Source organism: Canis aureus, chromosome 33, assembly GCF_053574225.1.
Source record: "Canis aureus isolate CA01 chromosome 33, VMU_Caureus_v.1.0, whole genome shotgun sequence".
Lineage (NCBI taxonomy): Eukaryota > Metazoa > Chordata > Mammalia > Carnivora > Canidae > Canis > Canis aureus.
Window position 1 is genome coordinate 19,723,184 of NC_135643.1, and position 21,447 is coordinate 19,744,630.

The 21,447-nt window shown below is 35.4% G+C and overlaps 1 long non-coding RNA gene across 1 annotated transcript in view; it reads right to left on the reverse strand.

The window, feature by feature from the left end:
• LOC144304066 (uncharacterized) overlaps positions 1–21,447 on the reverse strand; it is a 126,353-nt gene that overhangs the window by 104,257 nt on the left and 649 nt on the right. The gene's annotated exons all lie outside the window — the stretch shown is intronic.

Here is a 21,447-nt window from a genome sequence, read left to right on the forward strand (position 1 = left end):
TCTTACACAACTACACTTTTCTCCAAATCTTTAAATAGCTTCTGAAAGCTTAGTTTGTGTAATTAGATCAGTGACAGCTAAGGAAGGGAGACGTTCAAAGACTGGCTCAATCAAACCACTAAACCAGGCAAGTGGAAAATTCCATTTTGTTGCCTTGAGTTAGGTAAGTTATTACCTGAATATGTATGCACATATTTATTTCTATGTTTATTAATTTGAAGTTCTTCATTTCTCTTTTAGCCTTTCTGTAGCCCTTATTTAAACAAGTTGGTATTTTTGGTTTCATTTATTTAATCCTTAGATGTCATTCCTCACAGTGAGGTTTCTTTCATCTTCTTTCAATATTATTTAATATTATTGAAGGGTGCCCACCTATGGACCTCAGTGTATTAGTCATACTAAGAAAAGTTCTGTATGAACCCTCCAGAAGTATTGGAACTAAACTGGATAACACGAACTCAAATGAATACAGGGCTGATGTGCATATAGTTGGATAGCAATGTACAATGGATGATTCCATTTTTGATTATTTGTGTGTCTTCATGTACAACCAGTGTGTGCTATTGGTCATAGGACATAACCTAGAACCCACAGGTCCTTGAACTGATTTGGGGGTTCCGTATTAGCTGAAGTTGGGTGAAATTTGTATATATTTGTTCATGCATATATTTCTTCAGAGATACTGTTGCTTTCAGGAACTTCTCAAGGGAGTTTTAAATCCCTAGAAAAGATTAAGAATCACTGTCTTAACCAAGAGATATCTAGCTTGGTATTTAAATGTGTGCTTCAGCAGACTAACAGAAAACATGAAAATGCAAGCTAAGGCCAGATGCAGAAGAGAGTGTCAAATATTTCCAGCAGTCCTAAAGATCCTTAAGAGGGCAAAAAATACTAGCATTTGTTGACTACTACTATAAGTCAGACACTGTGTTGCATGCATTTCATACTCATTAAATTTTGACTACAATTCTGTGAGACGATAAAGGATTCTCCTTTACTCCACTTCACAGATGAAAAAAATTAGGGTCAGAAAAATTAAATACCTAGCAATTAGACCTCAACATTTATTGATGCAATTATCTGCACCAGCCACTGTTTCATGCATTATTTCATTTAATCTTTACAGCAACCCTATGAAGAAAGCGTCATTTTTATTTAATAGGTGTGTAAACTAAAATTTAGAAGTTTGTGTTGCTTACTCAAAACTGCACAATTAAGGAATGGCAGAACCAAGATAAAATCAAACAACAAATGCAATAAGTGCTATGTCCATCATCATTATAACAGATATGACTAAAAATTCATACTGTTTTTACTAAAGCACAACTGCTAAGTAGGTAATAATGATAATTCACAATCATATCCTACCAAAATGATTTTACATCTTAAAAGGGATTAACAAGTAGAGAGAATGAATTTTTTAGAAGACCTGTAAGAATTAGGCCAAACTCTTAAGATGAAAGATGAATTCAAGCATACTTTTACAAGCTTAGATTTTCAAATTGAAAGGAAAGAACCTTGATACAATCTAACCCAGCTACTTCCTCATGTTGAGTCTTCTCTATGTCCATCATACCAGTATCCAACTCTTGCTTAAGATTCTCAATGGGTAGGAAACTCACTATCTCTCAAATAGCCCATAATAACATTTTTAATTTTTATAATGATGAAAATTATATAGGGAATAAATTATGTCCTGAACTGGAATATAATTCAACCAGGTTTGGCACCCCAAGCCTGTACTCATTCAGGGCAGGCATACGTTCTCTTCCAATTTTCATTCCCCTTAAGCATCCATCCCCTCTTACTTAGGTTTAGTATATCTCCATTTGTTTCAAGATTGTTTTTACTCACAAAAAATATGGGTGCAAAATGTCAAAGATCTGTATTCTGTGTTGTTGACTGCCAACAGCAAGGTGATCCCTTCTTTGATTTTCTTCTACCATATGTGATTTTTAAGTCTTTTTTTTTTTTTTTGGTGCACTTGACATTATGTGTACACTGTACTTCCTGTATTAATCAAACATTTATTGCTCCCTACTTTATAACACGCACTCTGTTGAGTGAAGAAGACATAAAGACACATTTTCTTCTCTCAAGGAGACCATAATCTAGTGGAAGAGACAGGTCAGCAGACCTATGTCAGTGGAAATAACAGCTTCTCTGAGAGTACAGCATACAAGCAGTATGCTCCCAGAGGAGATGAGTGCTGGGATGCTTACTGGTGTCCTTCATAACATCATTCTCGCAATGCCATGTTAGTCTCCTATATTTGTACTGATTTCTAAGACTTTCTTAAAATTTTTGTTTCAAGTTTTCCTGTCCGTTTAGAGTCTAAATTTATCTGAGAGCTACTTTTGCAGTCAGACAGGTCTCTTTGGGAAACTGATCCTTTCCTTACTCATCAGAATCATTTGTGATTGCAGAAATAGAATTTCATTTGTGGTAACATTTTTATCTTTTAGAAGTTTCATAACACATTGTGATTCATGATTCTCATGTTTGTTTTGTTGATTAAAAAAATCAGAAAAATAATTTCTCCTTCCCTTCCAATATCCCTATTCATTTCTCTAATATTTTCCTGTGTGATAATTGTCAGGGTCACTCTAAATTGGCACACTGGCATATAACGAGTGAACAGATAACACAGGGGGAAATGTTGGCAGTGAATTATGAAGAAACAAACACAAATTTCCAATAAAAATGTATTCTTTTCCCCAGTGTGTAAAAAAAATATAAAGAATAAAAGATGCTTTCAAATTTTTAATCTATGTCTTCAAGTTTTGATCATGATTGATCATAGAATTGATAATCTAGTGATATCTTAAGCTTTCTATTGACTCATTTTTATCTGTGTAGGCCTTGTGCAACCTGATATTCTCCTTTATTTTCCATGACATATTTGCAGCATAATACACTTCCAGAATACATTAGAAACTCAAGCTTCCAGACAAATCATGTAGAAGCCTTCTGTATCCTGTGGCTCTGCCTATGCCACCTGAAGTCTTCATAGATAGAATCTTTTCAACCATATTTAGTAAAAAAAAATCACTAGAATTCTCAACCATCATCTTCTTTCATGTCATCACAATTTAAATTTTAGAGAAAAATATAGCTTTTTCTCCAAATAATAAGTATAGTATAGTAATCCAGATCCATCTATGTACTTTCTTTCAAATAACTGAAAGAGCTTTCATCAATATTATCCCATCCTGAAGATGGAAGTATTGGTTTTACAGTTACCATATTTTCTCTTCAAACATGCCTATGACATTCCTATTATTGTTTTGAAACTAAGTAACTGTCCTATCTTCCAAACAAAAAATTACATAATATTTTGCCTTTATCTCCTTTTACTTATCACACATTTTGTTACCTAATATCATCATATGCCCCTTATAATATATTTCAGACTGTATCACCATCACATTGTTAAAAATCCTTCCACAAGAACCTATCTCTCTTGGAGAATTAGCTTTTAGCCCTCTGCATTCTATATTTTACCTCTTATCTATTTTGAGCTGTATAATCTAGCAAAAGTCACTAAATGGCATAAAAACGTGTTTATCATACACTGATTATATATATAATAAGTTATCCTATATACTTCTTAAAATTAAAAACATAATTTAGGTTCATTTTTCTATACTCCAGAGGACATACAAAATCAAACTGTCCCTTTGCTTTGGTTTAGTCCCTTATGACAACTTATCCTCATCCTTAAATGTATTAAACATACATGTGATATCTGGGAAAAAGTAATTTTCTATCTTCCTTCTCCCCTGATGGAATCCAGCCACTGTGTGTAGGCTTCACCTCCTAAGTAAATTCTGGGGCATGTTGTCACCTAAATCAAAAAAGAGGAAGTTCTCTCCTGAGTTTGAAAACATAACTTTTCTAAATCTCATTAGAATGAATTCTGTTTGAGAACAGGCAAAGAAGGGGTGGAAGATGACAAAATAAGCTCCGAAAAGGAAAGCACTAAAGCAAGCAATCTGGTGTCATTAATGTGAGAGCTGTCAGGAGTGTAGCTTGTAATAACAGGAACAGATAGTGCCTTTTTAAAGCCTGAACTTAAAGCTTCAACAGTAAGCAGGGAAATGACATTTACATTGAGATGTAAATTGCAGCCAATGACACTGTTCATTTATGTAAGATGAGTTTATTTTGGTGTTTGGAAATATAAATTGAAACCCCGTGTTTTCTCTTAGAAGGACTTACTGCATAGAAAGTAAAACTTAAACTTGTCCCTGACACATCAGGAAAATGTAAAGGCCATTTTATTGCTGAGATGTATTAATGCAGTGCAAAAGTAATCCTGTTTAAGAGGAAATCTAAATTAGTAAGATTATTTCTAAGTTCTCTTGGAAAGGCCATTGCTTTTGAGGCAATGGGAAATCTATAAAACAGCAAAGCCTTCCACACAGAAAATGCAGACAGTTTTCCGTTATCCCTGAACACTAGGTAAACAGCTTCACAATTGTGTGCCCTGGGGACAAGTGATGCATTTCAAAGAACTAAGAGACTGAAAGGGAATTTGAAATGCTATTTAACTTCAATTCCTTTCTCCTGGCACAACTAGATTATGGGTTTTTTTTATCCATACAAATTCCCAGAGAGGATGATTCTTTAATCCTTGTGGTATTGTATCAAAGCAGTCACAACCTTTATCACAAGAAAGTTTCAAAGATCAACCCTAACCCTAACTCCTTCCATCTCGTACCTTGACTAAAACCTTCCTCAGTGGAAGTCCAAAATAATGATTAATTACCATATCCTATGCATTTGTATCTGCCCCTTCAAATGCTCTCTGCATGATTCTATCCCAGCACCCACCACATTGGACAAAAGTTACCCCATCTCTCTCACCTACTATATTGGGCACTCTGATGGCACATAGTGTGCCTTCATAGTGCCTCGCTCAAAATCTAGAACCTAGTCAACATTCTACAGAGGTTGAATCACTATGTTGTTTGTTATGTTTCATTCCTATATTTAAGCTAAATATTTTCAAGCATTTCAGATATTAAGAGGAGTTACTTCTGAGACCTTTTGGAATTCAGCAACATACTTTGCCAACAGCACCACAATAAATGCTTTGTGGTTATGATAATAATGCAAAATACAGTTATGAGTTGCTCTACCATTATTTTCAAGACTTGTCAAGTTGTCATGTTATTCTGCCTAGAGTTCAATCTTTGTGGCTGACTGATATATAAACCATGATTGAAGTTATTTGGGGGCAAACAAGAGCTGCTAGGTATAAATCACACTATTCATTGATCCCACCCCAAACTCCTGCTATAAGTCCCAGTTATGTTGGAATAAAAATGATCAGAATAATAAAAGAAAGCAAATATTAATAACAGCAGTCATTAAAGAAGGTAGAGATAACGTCAAAGCTCTTTCCAGAGCTCATATTCTAATCACTTGAGATGGTGGCAGCTGATCAGACCAGCCCCCTCTGTCACTTTTTACACTTTGGCATCCTGAGAGACTTTGGCAAATCTTGTGTCAGCCTTCCTACAGCCTTGCTGTCCCTTGCTACAGCAGTATTCCAAAATAACATAGAATTCTCCCAAGTTCATGATCAAAATGATTAGTTCATTCATTCAACTAATATTTTTTAAGTTATTGTCATACATCAGACATTTTTTTGACAATCAGACAATTCATTAAAAAGACCATTTTTTTTTTACTATGGAGCTTACACTTAGTGCAGCGAGACAATAAATAAACATTCAATAAATATATAGTATATTAGATGGTGATAAGAATTATGAAGGAAAATAAACAGGCTAAAGTGACCATATAAGTCATTGTGTAAAATAGGAGACTTTTGAACATAAAAGGAAGGGTTTTGTTTTAAGTATTTTATTTATTTATTCATGAGAGACACAGAGACATAGGCAGAGGGAGAAGCAGATTTTCTGAACGGAGCCCAATGGGACTTGATCCTGGACCCCAGGATCACGCCCTGAGCCAAAGGCAGACACTCAACTGCTGAGCCACCCAGGAGTCCCAACAGGGAGTTTTTATAATAACACTAGGAGACATAAACCAGAAGTGTCCTATGTAACCAGGGAATGTAGTTACTGTAGTTGAGGAACATGAGAAATATGAAGGGTATAAGAAAATGGCTTAATTTTTAGGATCTAGAGGTCTGAAAATTATGTAGCTAGCCAACAGGTATTGAATAGCAGGGACTGTTTACAACGGTTTCTCCCTAGTAACTCATTTAATCATTACCATAACATTATGAAGTAGGCATTATTATTATTTTTATTTGATGGCTTGGGAAACATATGCATATAGATTTTAGAGCAGGGTTTTCTGAGGCACCTTTCTCTCATTACTCTCTGGTTCTCTTGCCTCCTCTAGATCCCTTTCCCCACTAGTCTGAAATACCCAGATTCGCAATTTCCCTCTCAAGCCTCTGCATATGATTGCATAAGACATCTAAATACAGTAAATTAAAATAAACATACTGAATTCTGACCATAATTACTGTGTGTGTGAAACTAGGAATAACCATTTTTGTGGGTCCTCCTTAGTGGTTAAGTTCCTTAGACAGAGCCTCTAGTGCTTTGGCGACAAAACTATGTGTTTGTTTTGTTTTGTTATCCCCGTATCTCTACACATTGAGATTTGACACATTGCTTTAAATATCATACTCATTGTTTTTCACAAAAATAAAAATAAATTTCTGAATGTGTGTGCAAGATATTCTTTCATATTTCAAAATAATGTGTGCCACCAAGATAAAGCAGTCTGATATAGAAATATTAAACAAAAAAGAAGAAAATACAAAGTTTTATTTGTTATATAAATCTTTGCATAAACCATGGGTATTAATGGGAATTGGAAGAAAAGTAAAATTGAAAATGAAGTAGATTTATTAGTATTGCAGGATTGTGAGTAATTTTTAATGAGTTTGCATTATTATTAGAAGATTGCACAATAAATAGATTTTCTTTTAAATCACTGAGCACAAGACTTAGTCATGTCTTAGAGTCACCAGAGAGGCAATTTATAGTCCTTAATTTTCTAGAGGCTATGTATATTACATGGTCCTCTTTTATATTATACTTGGAATGGTTTAAGTTCTTATTATCAGTTAACCATTTCAAACTTACATAAAATAACTTTGAGAAAGAGAACAGAGTAGAAAAATTGTTAAAGGCTTTGATGAAATCAGTAATGAGTGTAGACTACGATGAAGTAGTGTAACAGAAACATTTTTCAAGTAATATTCTATGGCTTGATATCCAGTCGATTTGTGTATTTCGAGGGATACCTGGAGAATTTTCTGTACTGAGATAAGTGTCTGGTAGTTCTTCACTGATAAAATTTGAAGGTTATGTGTGTCCTACTGCTCAGTTTTGTATTAATCACTGTGAAGGTATAATAATCTTTATATAACTCATCAGGTTGAAGCTATAGAAAAAAATATATTTTAATTTGCTCCTTCAATGTATTTAAAATGGCAATTATTTAAATAAATACCATTAATTAATCTGTATATTTTATTAATATATCAATATTTAGTATATATTTTAAATCACAGTTCTTCACAAAAAGAAGTAATTTTTTAACACAAGTAAGGTTAATTAGAGGGTTGAAATAAAGAAGTTAAGAAATTTTACATGTATTATCTTTGCATAGAGACTATAAATTTTGTCATTCAGTACTTAGAAAAATAGGTCTTTGGTTTTGATGTTTGAAAAAATATTGTATATCTATGTTCATTTTTTTAAAATGCCACCTTATCAGTGCTGTACAGGAAATTGAGAAAGTGCTTTTTACCAGTGTTCTATTATAGAAGATAATGAATAAAAGCAGATACTGACCTGTGAGTGGAAAGGTCACTGCAAGATATTTGTATGTAAGTGCTTTGGAAAAGGAATAATAATACTTATATGTAGACATTGAGTAGTATTTGGTTTAAAAAGTCCATTAAATTTAAACAAATGTTATGCCAGTCCTTGGGATACAGCTTTTAAGGTGTATTATTTTCCAAATATTACTAAACTTTGTCAGCTTCAGCAAGTCAAATAATGCAAGCCATTCACAAGATGAATAATGCTTAAGGATCCCCCTGCTCCACAATCTTTGAGTAAGTCTTAGGAAGCCAGAAGCCAGGAAGAATAAGATCCAGTCTGAAGCTGATCTTATTTAACTGGCCAAGAGCATGGAAGGGCATTCTCTGAAGAGACTTCTTCATTCAGATAAACTATTGAAGCCAATTTGTTCTTGACGATTCTCTCCTTAGTTCAAGAAATCTACCCATACTGTTAGATTGAGTAACTCAACTGTAATTAAGCATCCATTTGAATCTCTTAATCGGCCCTTTCTATGTCCAGAGCCTGGTTTTGGAGAATGAAGAGTTAGGGAAGGAAGACGCAAAATCACATCCATTTCTATTTTCATTCTTTGAGTGCAGACTTTTTCTCAAGAGTTAATATAGTTCAATTAGGACAATGTTAACATATACCCCAACCCCAAATCTCAAAACCGATAATCATTTGGTTGACACTTTTACCAGAATGAAGATTGGCACAACAGTAACCTTGGAAATGAACTCCATAGAAACTGGTTATAGTGCCACTGTTTGCCACTAGATGCATGTGAATGAGGAAATGATTTACACATGCATCAGTGTTTTACAAGACATTTTTCTATAAAATTAACAGTGGTGTTTATGGATAATTTGAGCTAAATAGCTAGTAAGCAAGAAAAATAAAAAGTTCAAGGTAAACCAATACTTTTGATGTAATAGGAGTGAGAGTGTTCCAATGCATTTAACCTCAGTATGTAAGCTTTTCTAACAAGAACATTTGCTTAGTCTTTTCTATTAGGTTTTATTGCTACATTGATTGTGAAACTATAATAAAATCTTGCTGAGACTTTATAACCAAATAAAATGTACTGATAAATGAATCATGTATCACATAATGCATAATGGGTGATGGCAACCACTTTTTAAAGACCTCAGCAAATATATCAATCAATAGATAGCCTAAACACTGTGTTAGGCACAACTGGCATCATAAAAGATGCAAATTTCTTCAACACAATCTGTAATATTGAGTACATGTTATAGAAATATCCCTAATACCTCAAGAAATATAAGTGTCACATGATGGCAAAGATAATAAACAATAGAAGAACTCATGATATTTTAGTAAAAATAGGTTTAATGACAAAGAATACGCCTGAGTTAGACAATGAAGCATGAGACTTTGGAGAGGTAAAACTAGGAAAGAAAGGTAGTAGAGGATACTATGCACCACATCACTGACTGGTGACAGACTGGAAGGAAATTGTTACAGGGAAAAAAAGACTAAGATTAGCCTTAGCATAATTAAGGAACCTAGGTGAAAGAGGAAGACAAGAAGTCTAATGTGGATATTAATAGGCACCAAAGGCTTATATGAAAATATGTATGACCTCATTATGAAGAAAGAAATAAAAGTAAAACCATAGTGAATGCCCTCCTTGCAAACATTACAGTGCAAAAATTAGAAAATGTGATAATATCAAATATTGGTGAGAATGCTGGAGACCAAATGTGCTTATACATTAATGATGGAAGCATAGACTAGTGCAGTTGTTATTTCAGAAATTAATGAAATAGCACTAGCCCACCCTATCATTAAGAAATTCACTCCTACTTTCATACCTCAGAGAAACTACCACACAAATACCATGTAACCATACTGTTGTCACTGCTGTGGTTGTTGTTACAATATTCTGACAATAGGGAGCAGAAAGTAATGTTTTGGGTTTTGTTGTTTGTTTGTTTTTTTAAGACTTATTTTAGATGGGGAGGGGCGAGGGAGAGGAACTGAGAAGCCCAAGCAGACCCCATTCTGAGTGTGGAGCCCAATGCAGGGCTTGATTTCAGGACCCTGAGATCACAACCTGAGCCAAAACCAGGAGTCAGATTCTTAACCGCCTGTGCCACCCAGGCATCCCCAAAGTACTAAATGTCTAAATAAGGAACTTAGTAGAGGCCTGAGTAAAATACAAGTAAAATGTGATAGAAATATATCTGAAGAGATATAAAGCAAACACAAGGAGTAGAAACTTACAGTAGGAAGAGTGTAAACTCAGTAGGATTCTGAGGTGAAGAAAAACAAAATTAAGTGATTTGAAGAAATGAAGATAAAAAATGAAAATGGAGATCAAAAAGGGGTTCATAAACTGGGAAGCATTCAACTCTTAATCCCGGGGCTCCCCAAGGAAAGGCAAATGGCCAGCCTCTATATTTTCTTGGCATATAGTTGTAATTCTATGAAAAAGGAATCAAATTTGGTTTGACATTATCTTATATATATTTTTAACAAGTACTTTATAAAACATGACTGAAATCAGCAGGATTATAAGCCTAGAACCTTTTGTGTTTCTCTTTTCCTTAAATAGATCTGAAAAAAGCATGGGAAATGGGCTGGGTTCAGAGCCCGCATTGTTTAAGAGGCAAGGACTCTGGGCTGAAAGATGCTAAAGCCAAAGCCGATGGGAAGAAATGGGTGAAACCAGATTGAAACAGTGGGAAGAAAATTTGGGGCAGGCAAATCTGTGCGATTCTAGCCCTTTCCACATGCACATTAAAAGTTAATACTCAAGATTCTTGACTGCTGACAAACATTTATCTTTCAACTCTGAGTTGCAAACTGCTGTATTGTGTTTGATTTAAGGCACAAATGGAGGTTTCTACAGGTTCCTCTCACCTGCATGGAGCTGGCATAAATGAGGAAAAAGAGCTTTTGTTTTACCTTTACACATCTTCTTAAAAAGAAAATAGAGATCACTAAAAAGCTATGGAAAGAGGTAAGAGGGTGTAATAAAATGGGTATTATTTTTCCTTCATGCCTCCACATGGTAACTCCTTTATGTAAATCATTCCTTTATTGCCTGACTCCTTTGGCTGAGTCTTGAGAAAAGAAGTGGCAAAGACCAGACCACTAAAAGTAGCCACCACATAGTGGTGGCCATGAAGGAGGATTGTTGCAGGCTGATTGAACTACAGGATGATGACAGAGGCTGTAGATCCCAGCTTTGTTAAAATCAGAGGAACTCAGGCATCTTTAATTTAACTGATTCAGAATCTGTATGCTACCTGAGCAGTGGCATGAAAACCCACTGCAAGTTCTTCCTCCTGCTCCTGCTCTGCTCAAATCCACCCTATGACATTATTTGGGCCATGTCCCTCTCCCTTTTAAACCTCATCCTTGGCTCTTGGCCTAAAATTTCATCCTCTACCTCAATTCCCATCATAATCCCCTCATTTTTAACATTCTGATTCTATTATAATGGTTAATGCCCTGGGCATCATTCTGTTTCTGTGGAAGAAGTCCACCCTTTATTCCTCCCTTGAAGCATGCAAGTATTTGAGGAGTTGTGAAAATATTGGGTTGATGCTTTCACGAAGGGCATTAATGGCAAAATAAATATAGAGGAGACTCCAGAGTCTAAGGTCTTTTTTGTATGAGAATTGAAGTGGAATCTTCTTTGCTTTTCTTCAAATTATATGGACTATGAATTGGTCTCATCATATGAATGACCAGAATTCACAACACTGCTTGAGTAGCCTCTCATCTTGTCACTATGGAAAGGGAGTTTCAGGACACTGTATGAACTCAAAATGTCACAAAAAGCATTATGATTATTGACTTTCATGTGAGTTGCTTACAATTTTACACCTAATTACTATGCTGTACAATAATGATTATGTAGACCATTAAATGTTTCATTAACATTTTATGTCTTTTATTTGATTAGTACAGCAAAATCTACTCATGTGTGCTCCGTGTTCATAGTTTATTAAATGTACAACATAGTTTCCTGCCCATAGAGCTTGATTTCCCCTAATCCAGGCATTAGGAAATTTTAAAAGTATTTAGTCTTTTTTTTTTTTCTAATTTCCTTTGTGTGCCTTATTTTGGAGCAAAGAGAAATAATTATCAGAGTTACCTGAAATTTCATATGAATATAATGCATTAAAAGCTGACTTAAAGCATTTTGAGAAAATGAATAATTTGGGTATTGTTATAAATGAATTAAGTCTTTTGGCATCTCAGCTCTAGAACTCTTAGTGGCATATATCATGAGTGCAAATATCCTCATTCTGAGTTGTACAGTTCAATTAATTTGACTGTGTGTTAATTGGCAGCATACATTCTTCTTAATGGTGACAATAAATAGAAGCATGTCCTTCTAAACAACATAAAGTAACCTTGGCTTGAGAACTTTATAATAATTTATTCATTCTTCTTAATAAATCTAACAGAATTCTATTTTACAGTTTGAAACATTTCATGCATTTGATAAAACGTTGATTTCACATAATTGATTTATGGTAATTAATTCAAATTCAGGCCCAATTACTAATCTTTTTTCTTCTAGTAGAATCACTCCAAACATCACCAGATATAAACCATCTTAAGAGAGTAACTTAAATTGAGATGAAATAACTTGCTCTGTTAAATTAATAATTTAGTGGAGATTATATTTGAGCTCTCAAGCTGGTAAAACCTAGTTCTTGCTCAGCTTTTGCATTTCCTAATGGACTTCAACAAAATGGATCTGTAACCCTCTGCTCATGTGCATTATTCTAAATACCCTTTATATATCAATTATATTGCCATTCTGCTTTGCTTGCTTGTTGATATTCTTAGTTTCTTTAAATAATTTGAACACTTTAAAAAAATAGTTCCAGGTCTACTGTGACCACTTAGCTCATTAATACAATCTAATTTTCATTAATACTTAATTTACATAAGAATTTATCCTCAACACCCCATGCAGTTTGAGATATTTTCCCCTCATTTTTGACTTGGCTACTTGTAACAATGAAAGGAAGAAATTTTTAATTTGTTGTAATCCTAAAACATCTTATCTTTATCATTGTCACATAGATTATAATGATGCAAATTCCATTTGTTGCAAGAATATGAAAACAGTCGCAAACAATAAAATACAGCACTTGAAATTTTAAAAAATATATATACACAGTGCATTTCTGTGTTTGCCACTCCTAAATAACAATATGAAAACAAATAGACTGACTTATCCCTTTAAAGATAAGAAAATACAATCACAAGAGGATAAAGAAACAATATAAACTGACTCTCCTTAAAGAGCTTTAAGTAGTTAGCAGCTCAGCATTAATACAGAAAAACAAGGGGTCTTGATAACCACAATGGTTAACTTTATGTGTCAGCTTGATTAGACCATGGTAACCAGCTGTTTGGTCAAACTCTAATCTGGATATTTCTGTAAAGGAATTTTTTAGGATGTGATTAATGTTTACAAGCAGTTGACTTTAAATAAAGTAGATTACTCTCCATAATGTGGATTGGCTCTATCTTATAAGTTGCAATGTTTAAAAGACTAAGGTTTCCTGAAGAAGAAGAAATTTTGCCTCAAGATGGCAACATAAAAATTATGAGTTTCCAGCCTCAACTCAAGACTGCAAAATCAACTCTTACCTGAATAACCAACCCACCAGCTTGCCCTATTGATTTTGGATAGCCACCTGCCATCTCTGAGAATGACATGAACTGACTCCTTAAAATATAGATATATTTAGCTGATTAGTATATCAAAATCTCTTTATAATAATTCATAAACAACTCACCATTTCATAGGCTGAATCTGCAAAGAAAAAATTCAGATATATTTACTTAAAAAGTATCTTCTAAGGATGTCCCTGAATGTATGACATTTGCTGCTTGTCTGTTTTAAAAATCTTTGTATTTATAGAGTATCTGTCATTTACATTTAAATGAAGATGCCAATTACAGCACAATTCCACTGAATAAAAACTTATTCCTCATTGATGACGCTTTGGTTGTTTCTTTGTACCAAGGCAGCTATGGCATCAAGCATTTCCTGTGCAACTCATAGGAGCTTAGCATTATTTGAATCTAATATAAATATCCCTATAAATCCTAAGTGAAGGAAGTCATTTTCAAAATCTTGGACCAAATACAGTGATCTATGGTTGAATCAAGGCAATGCTGAGTACAACATGATGTCTGCTGTGCAGACTTATCCCATGCAGTTACTTCCATCCTCATTGGCCTACAAGTATCCCAGGGAAATCTTCAATTAAAAAGGAAAAGAAGGGGTGCCTGGGTGGCTCAGTGGGTTGAGTGTCAGCCTTCAGCTCAGGTCATGATCCCGGGGTCCTGGGAGGAAGCCCCACAACTGTCTTTCTGCTTGGTCAGCCTGTTCTCCCTCTCCCTCTGCTACTCCCTCTGCTTATGTTCTCTGTCCCTTGAATAAATACAAATAAATAAATAAAAAGGAAAATAACTTAAGAGTTCATTCACATAATGCTTCCCCTGGGATACAAGAGCAAAGAAACAAATGATTACAGATGCAGGAAAAAATGGATTCTCTTCAATGCAATGGTATGGCATTGGCCACACACTATACAACTCCATAACAGGAGGTGCAGGTGACAACAATAGTGATGGCATCAGGGTCTGAGACTGGCTTAAGTATAGGTGTTGGCAGTTAGGGTTGCAGTATCTCTATCTTTGCTCTAGCAGTTTCCTTTCATTGAAGTTTCTTGGAGGTATAACACAGTTTTGGACCTCCTAGGGAGCTACTTTGCAGCAGTTCTCACCACTTTGATGACAATAGGATCCAACATTCAGGTGATCCTGACTGCAGGATCAGCAAGAGAAGTCAACTCAACTACCAGCCCTAGTGGCAGGAATAAAGATTTCTTCACAAGGCTTGTGGAAAATAGGCCCTTCTGAATGTACTTTAATCTTTAGTTAGTCTCAAACCTTCATCTGTCACAGCATACTTACTTCCTCATTACTTTCCCACCACATATGCTTCTATGATGCTTTGTTATACTCCTTCAATGAGCACATCACACTTTTACTTGTTTAGTGCCTGCCTCCTTTCCTCATTCATAATTGGCAGAAGAACATTTACCTGGCTTGTCTTGTTTACTGTTTTACCTCCAGAGCCTGGCATATAACAGGTGTTCAAAACCTGTTTGTTGGGATGCCTGGGAGGCTCAGCGGTTGAGCATCTGCCTTTGGCTCAGAGTGTGATCCTGCTGTCCCAGAATTGAGTTCCACATCGGGTTCCCTGCATGGAGACTGCTTCTTCCTCTGCCTCTGTCTCTCTGTCTGTCTCTCTCTCTCATGAATAAATAAATAAATCTTTAAAAAAAAACCTGTTTATTAAATTAATAAAAAGAATGTATTGGCCGGGTGAATGCCAACATCCCCAAAGGTCTTTTTTTTTTTTTAATTTTTATTTATTTATGATAGTCACAGAGAGAGAGAGAGGCAGAGACATAGGCAGAGGGAGAAGCAGGCCCCATGCACTGGGAGCCCGACGTGGGACTCGATCCCGGGTCTCCAGGATCACACCCCGGGGCCAAAGGCAGGCGCTAAACCGCTGCGCCACCCAGGGATCCCCCCAAAGGTCTTCCATATGCAAACAAAACCACCTTCAATATAATAGAATATTCTATGGCACATAAATAGGGGCTGAGCTCTATCTCCTAATTAGACATAGGAAGTCTATGAGAGACTTAAACTATGACCCCAGTCAGGGTTTACACTCATGCATATAGATGGCCACAATGGTATTGGAGAGGACAATGGTAGAACTAGAGCAAGTCAGATGGTCAGGAAACCCAACTTACCCATGAGGTAAAATCACTTTTAAACCAAATGTTTCCTTGGCCCTTATATACACGGACCTTACATAATGTTAATTATACAAATTGCTTTGTTGAAAAGATAATGCAGAAGGATGCTGATAGAAAATGTTCAGAGGGCTGAATGAGAAGCTCCTTGCCTTTCAGTTCTTCAAGGGACAGCACCAGCTATAACACTGTTCACTTTAAGACTTAAGAGACAGATCTTCATGAGCTCTTTGTACATCTACCTCCCAGCCTACTTCTGTGGCATCAATATTGTTTCCACAATTGGCATAAGAAACCAAGCCCCTTTGCTTTGAGCAAACTTTTTCCCCGAAGCTCTTTTAAATGGCTACTTTCTGGTGTTCCTCCTCACATCATGGATATTACTACAATAGAAATGGTCTTTTCCTTTTTTATTTCACAGAAACATGGAAGCAATGGGAAGATAATTTATATTTTCTCCCTAAACTATACTTCCCAATCTACCTGCATTTAGAAACACAGGCTCTGATGTTTTTCTTCTCACAGAGATGAACTCCCCCACTTCTTCCCGGGATTCCACTCTCTCTCACTTGTTTGCCACTCCTCTATCTTCTTGTTCTCAGTAAATAATATCACCATCCAGTTTCTCAGGCTTCATTTAGCCCTCGATTCTTTGTTCTCCCTTACCCTACAGTTTCCAATCCAATAAGCCCTGCAAGCTCTGTCCCTGAACTATATGCCTAAACATTCACTTTTTGCTACTTCCTCTGCCACCACTCTAGCCCAACCACCATCAAAGACTCCAGTGTGATAGCTTCCTTCTAGATCTTCCTCATGCCGATCACAACCTCCAGAACTTATTTTTCATACAGCAGCAGATATTTGTAGTATTCAGCTGAGTACATCAGTTCAATGCTCAAAACTTTCCAATGACCTAAACCCTCCTTTACTGAAATAAAATCTTAACCATTTCACATGGCCTACAAAACCCTACAAGATCTCATCCCTCTTTTTATCTGTATCAACAATACATAATTCTGATCTCATGGATTCACATTAAAAGCAAAGGGCATTTTCATCTTCCTTTCTCATTTCTGCCTCAAGATCTTTCTTATCCCACTGCCTAAAATATTCAGACTGAAGACCTTAAAATGACTCATTTTCCCCAGCTTACTGAGGATTTTGCTTCAATGTTAAATATTCAGAGTTCAATCAAAGAAGCAATAAATATTTTTTTTAAGAGAGGAAATTTGTAGGGGAATGCCTTATGTGATTATGAGGCTGGTTTATTGAGTCTAAAGTTTGTAGGGCAGGCCATCAGAAAGGGAAGTTCATGAGTGGAAAGAGACCTCCACAACCATGAAATTGTTGTCATAGGCAGAATTGTTCTTATCCCTCAGGAAAGATTGATTTTAATTTGATTTTAAGGCCTCACAACTGATTAAGTCAAGTCCATCCAGAATAATTAGTGACTTAAAGTCAGTTGATGAGCAACTTTAATTACAGGAGCATCTAGATTACTACTTGGTTCAATAACTGGGAGCAGTAGATTAGCTAAATTAACATATCAAAAAGGTATCATAGTCATTTGTTCAGAGAGATCTTCCATAAGTATTATGGCCATATCAGGACCCTGCCAATCTCTTCATTCTCTGAGTCTATCACCTGCTTTATTTCTTTTGTCATAGCATATATCTCAAGCTGACATTATGTATTTATGATCCTCCAGGAGTTCTAAGAAATCAGGGACTTTGTTTCATTCACCACTCTACGGTCATTTATGATTTTTTTTTAAATGAATGAACAAATTAACCAATGAAATGATCAAGGGGGAATCTTCAGGGTATGATGTAATTAATTCTCTACTCAAAACTCTGTCCTCATTGCTTGGTAATGAATATTGTTAGACCTTTAAAGGACTTGTTGGCAAGGAGAAAATTTAAAGGTGTTTTCTCTATAACCTGAAGTTAGACAATGAGGACCAGTCATGATATGTTTTATTTTAGTCTAAAATGTTTTAAAGGGACTTGATTTCTAATGTATGATTGTTTCACTATGATAGGGATTTCTAACATCTGTAAACATTTTTTCTCTATAATTCAAATCTTAGTTACTCTTTTGACTATGAAAGAACATCCTTTGTAGGTATAGAAATTAACAATGTAATTTTTTTTTTGAAAGGAAAAAGGAGAAGAAAGGAAGGAAAGAAGGAAGGGGAATGGCCTAAAACAAATTCACAGTCCATTTCAACTATTTTGTTTCTTTGCTTATTTTTCTCTTTAGCTTCAAAGAGCAACAGAGAAAATTATATTGCTATTTATAATTGTTGTGTCTTTATTTCAAATAAGTGTCTTTAAAAATACAAACAACATTGGTATCGATAAATTTCACATTATTCAGTTACCCATTAAAAGTAATGGCCTGTGTGTTCTGAAAAGGGTGAGTTGGGGAAAGGATGTTAATTTAACTGATTTGTAGCACATACTGAGATTCTATTATGTGACAGACACAAAATAGGTAGTGTGAGGGATACAAAAAAATGGCCACTGCTTATCTGGATCTCATATTTATTACATGTATAAATCTTTCTCTTGTTTTTTCCTGGATTTACTAAGTACAAATTCCCTTTGCCATACTTACATTTGTTTTGCAATAAACTTTAGCTAAATAAATAAATAAATAAATAAATAAATAAATAAATAAATAAGATAAATAATCACAAACCCAGTTAAAATATGTATCTTTGCACAGGGGCCCTATAAAAACCATTGTTGATGTGGTATGTTTGGACATAAAAATTAAAACCCAAAGCAAAACAAACAAATTCTGAGGCCCTTGAAAAGAAAAAAGCTGTGGATATACTGAAAATAAATACTTTATCAACCAATTCTCTGGGTGGATGAATGGATGAATTATTCCCAGGAAACAGTAAGTTGGGTCCTTTCAATGGTACAGCATGTCTCTTTCAGGCCACTCAAGGCTTATTCAGAAAAGGAAGTTGCTGTCTATAAACTGTACCAGAGAGTCAAGGGATCAAAGCACTTCCCTATCTCACTCACCAGGAAGGTCTGGCAGATTGAGAATGTTCCAGAAGAAAGCAAAGGTCTCCTTGAATCATACCCGGTGTAGAAAATGGGAGATGTTAAGAAAAACTCCTTTGAGACCATCAGTACACAAAGATTCTTAGCAGACCAAAAGTCAGAGTTCTCAAATAAATGATTCTCAGTGGTCTAACCCTTTACATCAAATTCCTACTAAAAGAATTCCAGAGCTTACATTATTGCCTTCCCAAAGCATATTAATTCTTTCCATCCTTATTTAACTCTGTGAAGTAAATACTATGTTATTATCATTTTATAGGTGAGAAAATTATATACAACAAAATCAGGCAATTTGCCCAATATAACAAAACTTAGAAGTAGGGGAAGAAGATCCCAGGCAAACTTCAGAGGATAAGCTCTTAATCACTCTATAATATTTCTTTTATAAGGTCATTTAGGTATCCTCATTTTATTCAGAAAAACTTTCTTCATTTACAACATTTATCACATCTTATAATTATACTTCTAGTTGTTCTCATTGATTTATTATCTGTCTGTGCCTGTGGTCTCTGGTACCCTGGGCCATATCTATATAATGTACTTCTGGCACTAAGAAAAATCATCATAAAGATGTCTTAATTATATGAATGAATAAATGAGGAGCCAAATGCAGAAAAAATTGCAGAAAATTGTTTTACCTGATATCATTTTTTTTTTAAGATTTTATTTATTTATTCATAGAGACACAGAGAGAGAGAGAGAGGCAGAGACACAGGCAGAGGGAGAAGCAGGCTCCATGCAGAGAGCCTGATGCAGGACTGGATCCAGGGTCTCCAGGATCACGCCCTGGGCTGCAGGCAGCGCTAAATCGCTGCGCCACCGGGGCTGCCCATATCATCATTTTTCAATAAAAACAATTGCAAGCAAAACTTGCTTTGGTACCAAATTGACCTAGGAATTTTTGTTCAGTTGATGGTCATTTCAAGGGGCACACTTAAAGGGATTTCATGGCACCCATCATTTACTCACTATATTCAATGAACCACAGCTCTGTTTTACTGCCTAAATAGAACTGATGCTTCTTTTTAATTATAAGGCAGATTTCTTATATATTACATGCATACTGCTTTTACATCTATTCAACCTACACTACCCATACCTCTTCCCTCTTACTCTTGGCAGGTAATATCCTGAATTATATTCACAATGATTCAGTTCCTCAGTCAACATGAGAAACACAGTCCTGATAATATTGGCCTCAATATGGAAAAATAGATATCTTTTTTATAAATTAATCAAAGCTATAAAGAAAAATTTGCGGTGATGTTTAAAAAGAATTTTAAAAAAGTATAAGAAAGTAAAAACAAGAAATATATGAGAGAAAAGCAAGGCCTTGGAGGTATCAAAAGAAAATTTTCCTTCTGATCTACTTCAGCTAGCCAGTGACAATCTTTTTATTATTGCCAATTTCTCAGACCCTCACTTTTAATGATTTTTTTTTAAATTTGAGGATACCCTGTGCCTCTTATTAGACTGCAAATGCCTTAATGTTAATGGAAGGAACTATCTTCTATATATGTGGAGAGGCTTAAACACTGGAAAATGGTCAGGTCTCATGGGAGAGAATATACATATAATATGCATACATGTGCATATGCATTCAACATACATCTCGAGGCCTATACATGGTCAGTGCATAGGAGGAATACTGAATAGCAAATAGGAAGAGACAATTTATAGGCACAGGAGCTATGAAGGAGCTGTGTGGGTGAGACAAAGAAGAAAGTGTCCTGGGTATTCCCAAGAAAGATAGAAACATGCCTAAAACAAATTTTAGATACACTTCTGCATGATTTACCTGCATTCAACTTTTGAGAAAACATTTAATAATACCTCAGTTATTCTCTGATATCTCTGAGTTCCGGCTGCTCTTTCTTATTTTTTTTTTCTTCTTTTCTTTCTTTTTATTTATTTATTTTTTTATGTGGGCTCCATTCCCAGTGTGGACCTTAACGCAGGACTTGAACTCTCGACCATGGGATCAAGATGTAGGCTGAGATCAAAAGTCAGATGCTTAACAGACTGTGCCACCCAAGTGTCATAGCCTGCTCTTTACCCACTATAGAATTTGGGTAGTGAAGGAGGTGGGGAGCTCTGTGTGATCGACACATGATTCCATTTCTTAGTACTTTTTATAGGTCATGTATCTTAATGTTTTTGGACTCAATAAATTATTTGAAAGTAAAGAGGAGTAAGAAAGCTGGCCTGAACAGACACTAATAAGGTCTCATTCTGAGACCAGACTTTTTTTTTAATATAAATTTATTTTTTATTGGTGTTCAATTTGCCAACATATAGAATAACACCCAGTGCCCATCCCATCAAGTGCCCCCCTCAGTGCCTGTCACCCAGTCACCCCCACCCCCTGCCCACCTTCCCCTCCATCCCCCCTAGTTCGTTTCCCAGAGTTATGAGAGACCAGACTTTAAAGCCTATGACCTGTTGCTAAGTTCCAATATGTGTAGAAAGTTTATCAAATGGAAGTTGATATGCACTGCTGCCAATATCTTCTACCTCCTTGTAAATCAACAAGCCTGTCTTAACTGAAAAATGACCAAAACCTATTTATTAGTCAACATATTGAATTATTGCTTTCTCATTTTCAGAAATTACTTTAGATCACTTAATTATCCTATAGATAGGTCAAAGGCTAGCAATCTATGACCCATGGACTGAATACCA